The sequence below is a fragment of the Podarcis filfolensis genome (assembly GCF_964270895.1).
Source record: "Podarcis filfolensis genome assembly, chromosome: 7".
NCBI classification, from domain to species: domain Eukaryota; kingdom Metazoa; phylum Chordata; class Lepidosauria; order Squamata; family Lacertidae; genus Podarcis; species Podarcis filfolensis.
The window spans coordinates 50,491-57,207 of record NC_139603.1 but is presented as its reverse complement, the minus strand read 5'-3'; the positions used below and the strand labels follow the sequence as shown (position 1 = coordinate 57,207).

General features: G+C 44.1%; 1 long non-coding RNA gene across 1 annotated transcript; it reads right to left on the bottom strand.

Moving 5' to 3' along the window:
- Positions 1-377: 377 nt before the first annotated feature.
- Positions 378-5,545, bottom strand: LOC310767444. The gene is made up of 2 exons (XR_014550910.1): positions 4,582-5,545; positions 378-573 (listed from the first exon to the last, which is right to left on the bottom strand). It is a non-coding gene; the product is annotated as an uncharacterized lncRNA (long non-coding RNA).
- Positions 5,546-6,717: the final 1,172 nt, after the last annotated feature.

The window sequence follows — 6,717 nt, the reverse complement described above, 5'->3', positions numbered from 1 at the left end:
TCTCAAACACAAACGTCGTTGTAGAATGATTAGCTTTATGTCTTGCCCATCCACCTTCTTAGGAAGGCTGCCCCCACTCCATAAGCACCTCTACAACATTCCAAACCAAACATTCCAAACCAAACTATGACAAGCTCAGGGATGAGGAAGCACTGCTGATGGAGATATTTAGTGATCTCAATGGAATTTACCTCACCAGATTGTTATCCCCAAGATGGATGACCAGAATATCAGGGTTAGGCTTAGGGCAGGGGATAGGTGGATGTTCAGGGTTAGAGTTAGTACCTGGATTTTTTTTCATGCTTTTTAAGCTTCTAATGATATTGCTTCATTTTTATGAGACTGGATAATTCCAAAAAGTAAGCAAACTACCTGAAACGTAGCAAAACTAAGAGAAATGCGAAAACCAAAAGTGAGATACCAGAAACCCAACAAGGAAGGAATTCGTGAAAAATGAAAATTGCCAGACAGAGACTTCAATCAAATCATTACCAAATTCACCAGAATCCCAAAACCAATTGAAAAGAAGTAGAAATGTGAGAAGCAGAAGAAATACCACCAGAATGTCGGAATCTAAAGCCATATCAGTCAGAGGAATTGGCCACTCTCCAGGTGCCCGGCTTGGATTCCTTGTTGATCTCCCCCGTCTCGGCTCCCGGCAAGACAAGGCCAGATCTCTATCGGCCGATCCTTCTTCAAACGTGAGAAGAACACAACCACTCCTCCCCTCTTCCCTGCCATCCCCAGGGAGGGGAAAGAGACAGACAGAAATGTCTTTACATGCCTTTATTTCTGTCTTTCCAGCAGTACAGAGAAACGTGTCTGCACTCTCTTTACATCAATAGCAGAGAGAGAATACTCCTCCCATGTACTTCCAGTACAGGGTCATGTGACACTCTGAGCTAACATCCGGTGCTCAGTGCACATAATAGACTGTTCCTTGTTCCCACGGTACAGTCCCAAAACATCAACATCCTGTTTGGCTTTCCAGCCATCTGGAGCACTCAGCAGCATTGCTCCTTTTTCGTAACAACCTCCCCCAAAAGAATCAATGCGTGTTGCGGCAAGCAAAGCGTGATCCAGAGAAGAAAACAAACAGTTGTTATACACATAACACTCCCCTGTTGTTTCAGTTCCACCCTTGGAACTCCCCGCCACTGGTTTCCCCAGTGTACCTCTCTGGTTGTCTGGCTTCCAAGGAATGAGTGCATCTGCATTACCTTGGCTAGCAACTCTCTGTCGTGTCTTTGTCTCTGACTTAGACACAGCTCCAACCTGTCCTCGGTTGTGTACAACAGCAACACATGCAACAGCTAAGTTAGCAAACTCTTCTGAGTACCTTTTGGGTGGTTCACCCTTTGTGACTCTCTCAGACCTGCGTAAAAGGTGCTGATCCTCTCTGCTCACTGGTTCAGCCTCAGGACTCTTAGGAGAACCAGTTCCAATAGTAAACAGTGGTTCATCCTTCACCTGTGAAGGTCTATCCATTGTGTGAGATTTCCTCTCAATGACTGTGACAACTGAGCTCTCTGAGCTTTCACTGTCACTCTCAGTACCACTGTAATCTGTAAAATCATCATCATCATCTGAATTGTCCTCTGTGGGAAATGTGTGTACTATCACTCTCTCCTGTTCAGGAGCACTCTCTAGAAATTTTGTGAGAATCACCTGACCAGATTCAGACAAAATTACCCTGTAGAGACCCTTTTCATATCCCACAAAAATGCCTCTGGCATTCTTTACTCCACCTGGAGTTTCTGTCCTCACATGAGACCCAAAAACCTTGAAATGGGCAACAGAAGGTTTTCTCTGGAACAGTTTCTCAAAAGGAGAACTTCCCAACTCTCTTGAAACCTTTCTCACCCACGCATAACAATACGACATGAGTGACTCCGCCCAGAACTCATGTGGCAGATGTGAACTAAGCAATTGCGCATTCATCCCCTTTAGCAATTCTTTGTTCACCCGTACACAGACACCCCTGTTCCATGCTTCCGCTGAAACAGCAACCTTGTGTCTTATCCCTTTCTTCTGCAGGAACCTCTGGAAATCCTGTAAAAGAAAAATCTGCTTCTCATCTGTCAAAAGACAATCAATGTTAGCATCATGCATATCTTTAACCTTGTCACAAAACTCCTGAAACCTTTCCAAGGCTTCCTGTGGCCTCTGTAACACATAAACCCAGACAAAGTTAGAGAAATGATCCACACACACAAGATAAAATCTTGCTTTGCCTCTAGATGGTTCTAGAGGACCAATCACATCAGCATACACCCGCTGAAACGCTCTGTCGACCCTGGCCACCTTCTTGGCGCTCGTTTTGGTCACACCTGCAAGAGAAATCAAGTTAGACTCAGAATTACATTCCATGTAATCACTTTGGTCAAAAGTCAACAAATACAGTCCATCTTTCTCTCTGGCAGAAAGATACAACTCTCCATCTTTGAAGATCTTGCAGCTCTCAGCATCATAGGACAGTTTCAGTCCTTTCTTTGCAATCTGCGAAACACTCAGCAGATTGAACTTCAATTCAGGAACCAAGTAAACATTGTTTATAGTCAGGTTCAGACTCTTAAGATACACAGTTCCTATCCCGGTCGCTTCCAGCTCCTGACCGTTGGCTTGTGTCACAGCGAAGCTTTGCTTCTTAAACGTTGAAAAGAGCGCCCTGTGTGGGGACATATGAAAATTACAGCCCGTATCGATTATAAAAGAGTGTCCAACATCTGGCGTGGTTCCTTTCGCCATCAGGGCCTTTGCAGGTTTCACCGAAGACGTGGTATGACCTTTGCCTGCTGCCTCAGGCTTTGCTGAGCGGCCCTTCGCTCCTTTCGGCTGGCGTGGCTTCTTGCAGTTCCGCTGAAGATGCCCAGCCTGTCCACAATTGTAACATCGGACAACGTTCAAAGCTACAGCATTCTCTCCAGTAGCAACATCAGTGGGGGAATTAGAACTCCGTTCTTCCCTCCCCCTGTCCTTCACCTCCAGTGCAGCAAGCCTGTCGTGTTCATTCAAAACAACGGCAGACACCCTCTCCGCGGTCAAATCCTGCGCCGGAAGGGAACCAAGCTGACTGGCAACCGTTTTGTAAGTCCGATTTAAGCTGTTTATCATCATGAAGCAAAACACTTCCTCCTGTAGACGGAAATTGCGTTCCACCATCTGTTGGCGCAGATATTTCATTTCCGTCAGGTGCGCTTGAACATCTCCATCAGGCGCAAGCCTCAGATTGGTCAGCTTCTCAAAATACAACAACGTGGAAGAACCAGCATCTCTCTGATGTGTTCTACGCAGCGTTTCCCAAATCTCACGCGCGTATTCCAAATCCTGAATATGCACAAGTTGATCATCCGAGACACACAGAATTATAGCCGACCTGGCCTTCACATTCTGTGATTCCCAACCTCGGGTTGGTGCTTGAGGGATGGGGTTCTCAATCACCCCAAAAATCCTCTGATTCTGCAGCAGGGCCTTCATCTTTACAGACCAAGATGAATAATTGTCATTAGTCAGGGGAGGCGGGTAAGGCAAGCCTCCCCCCTTCTTGGCATCCATTTTGAATCCAAGTCTCAGCTCTCTCACTCGAGCTAGTAAAATCCAAAAGCTCTTTTGAGCTGTTTTTCTGCCTCTCTCAGGCAGGCAATCTCCAAGCTGTCTCACTGTCCTTGCAAAGAAGCGAATTCAAAACAACTTTCGCTTTCCCATTGCTCTGACTGAGCCAGCCCCAGGTGTCAGTAACTTTCTACTGTACTGACTGTCGTTGCTTAGCAACTGTGCATACCTCTTCTTCTTTATCTAACCACAAGAATGCCTGGTATGCAAGCCTAGCTCTCAGAGCTGTTTTTCCAAACGCAGCTTTCGTGAACCAGAGAATAATCAATCTGCATTCACACTTTTAGCCCGATATTCAGCATACCTTTTTTGGGCTCCGTTGCTTGGAAAACACCCACACTCGGTGTCCAGCCGTCTGTTCAGCTTCTGGCTGCAATGCAGACGTTATCTTCTTTCCTTGGTGCAGAGGATGGCACACGATCCATCAACCTCTCACCTCTCATGCTGATTCCCATGGATCAGATAACCAGCAGCTTTTGCTACCATATGTCGGAATCTAAAGCCATATCAGTCAGAGGAATTGGCCACTCTCCAGGTGCCCAGCTTGGATTCCTTGTTGATCTCCCCCGTCTCGGCTCCCGGCAAGACAAGGCCAGATCTCTATCGGCCGATCCTTCTTCAAACGTGAGAAGAACACAACCACTCCTCCCCTCTTCCCTGCCATCCCCAGGGAGGGGAAAGAGACAGACAGAAATGTCTTTACATGCCTTTATTTCTGTCTTTCCAGCAGTACAGAGAAACGTGTCTGCACTCTCTTTACATCAATAGCAGAGAGAGACTACTCCTCCCATGTACTTCCAGTACAGGGTCATGTGACACTCTGAGCTAACATCCGGTGCTCAGTGCACATAATAGACTGTTCCTTGTTCCCACGGTACAGTCCCAAAACATCAACATCCTGTTTGGCTTTCCAGCCATCTGGAGCACTCAGCAGCATTGCTCCTTTTTCATAACACAGAAACCCCCAACAAGAGGGGGAAAGTAAATTGCGCAGAAACCCCAAAGCCAGTTAAACCTTAGTTTTACATGGTGTGGGGGTGATTTCACTTTTCCCTGAGATGTTTACTGCATGGGTTTCTTGTGGTTCTATTCAATTGGTTTTCTCATCTTTGGTGGATGTGGTTTGTTTCTGTTGTTTCTGGTTCATTTTTGGGATTATGTTGAATTTGTTTCTTTTGGGGTGGTTTTCGTTTCATGGATTCTTTTATATAAGTTACGACTGTGAAATATACTCGGAGTCCTGTATGTATTTCATGCTCTTTATTGCCCACCCAAACCTCAGGCTTTTATATACATTATTTACACAATGAGTCCCGTCTGACTGGCTAACTCTGCTTCCCTCCTGGAGCCTGATTGGCCGGGAGGAAAAGACCAATCAGTTGTTGCATTCTAGGATCCTACTTGCCTATTTTTCTAGGATCCAAGGTTAGTACATAACAGATTGGGTGCTGGATTTATGGTGAGTTTGCTTCATTTCTAGGTTTTTTGGGTTTTGCACCTTTGAGTATATTAATTTTTATGAGATCTGATAATCCCAAGAAAAAAAGGAAAACCACCAGAAATGAAGCAAAACCACCAGAAATGTCTAATCACCATTCCAACAATGAAGTCAACCACTAAAAACACAAAAACCTATTGAAAAGAAGCAGAAGAAACATGTAAAAGCAACATCAATGGAAACTGACAAAGAAGCCAACCAATCCCAAACAAAGCAGATTCACCAGAAACCCAAGCATTCAAAAGTATTACCACCAGAATGCAAGAACAAGAAAACTTCTCAAAAGAAGCAATAAAGCAAAAGTCCAAAAAACAAGCGAAACCCATTGGAAGAGAAATGAAGCCAGCCGCAAAGCACATTCACCAGAAACCCAAGACTAAGTGAAATCTAGTATGCTATGTTGGTTAATTTCTGTTGCTTGAAGTGCTTTTGGACCCTGTGATAGGAATTTTATGGTCTTAGATATATGGAATGTTCATAACTGCACATACATAGATCAAGACCTGGTACCATTTTGATTCCTAAACTGACCAAATGTTTTCTCTGCAAAGTCAAACTGGAAAAGTCTCCCCATTGCCATAAATTGCATGCTTGTTGAGTTTCTGGTTTTGCTTTTTAAAAATTGGCTTCCAGTTTCTTGTGGCATTGCTTTGTTATTGGTGGCTTTACTGCTTCTTTTTTGTTTTCTGCTGATTTGTTTAATTTGGGGTGGTTTTTGCATCTAATTGTTTTGCTTCTTTTACTTTGAATGGTTCTGCGGTTTTGGGTGAGATTGTTTCTTTTCCATTGATTTGGCTTGGTTTTCATTGGTTTTTGTGCTTCTGGTGGTATTTCTTCCATTTTATGACCAAACACCAGAACACCAGAACTCAAACACGAGAGACACAGAAACAAATCACAAACAAAACACGAGAAACACAGAAACAAATCACAAAGAAGCAGAGCTACCAGAAACCCAAAGAAATACAAACCCAGAACTACTTTAGACAACTCTGCACACAAGGGCCGCAGAATGAAATGGATATACAACAATTCCTCGAGAAAAACGGGCTGAAAAAGGTTTCGCAGGAAAGTAAAGCAATTTTGAATCAGGAGATATCAGCACAAGAAATAGAAGATGCCATTTAAGGCATGACGCTGGGCAAATCCCCCGGGCCGGATGGACTGACTTCCAAATATTATAAAGTTTTGAAGGAAGGACTGATACAGCCCTTGAAGGAAGTCTGTAATGAGATTATGGAGGGGAAAAGGGCACCTGATACGTGGAGTGAGGCCTATATCACACTTATACCAAAGACAGAGACTGAAAAGACTCAACTTAAAAACTACCGACCCATCTCGTTATTGAATGTGGATTACAAAATCTTTGCTGATATTTTAGCAAAGAGACTGAAAAGAGTTTTGATGGAGGAGATTCATGGGGACCAAGCGGGCTTTCTCCCAAAAAGGCATTTGTCGAACAATGTAAGGAATATAATTGACATTTTGGAAAAGCTGGAAGTGAATATAAACACTAAGGCTGTTTTGATATTTGTGGATGCCGAGAAAGCCTTTGACAACATCTCTTGGAGTTTTATGTTGAAGAACCTCCGGGGGATGGGGGTAGG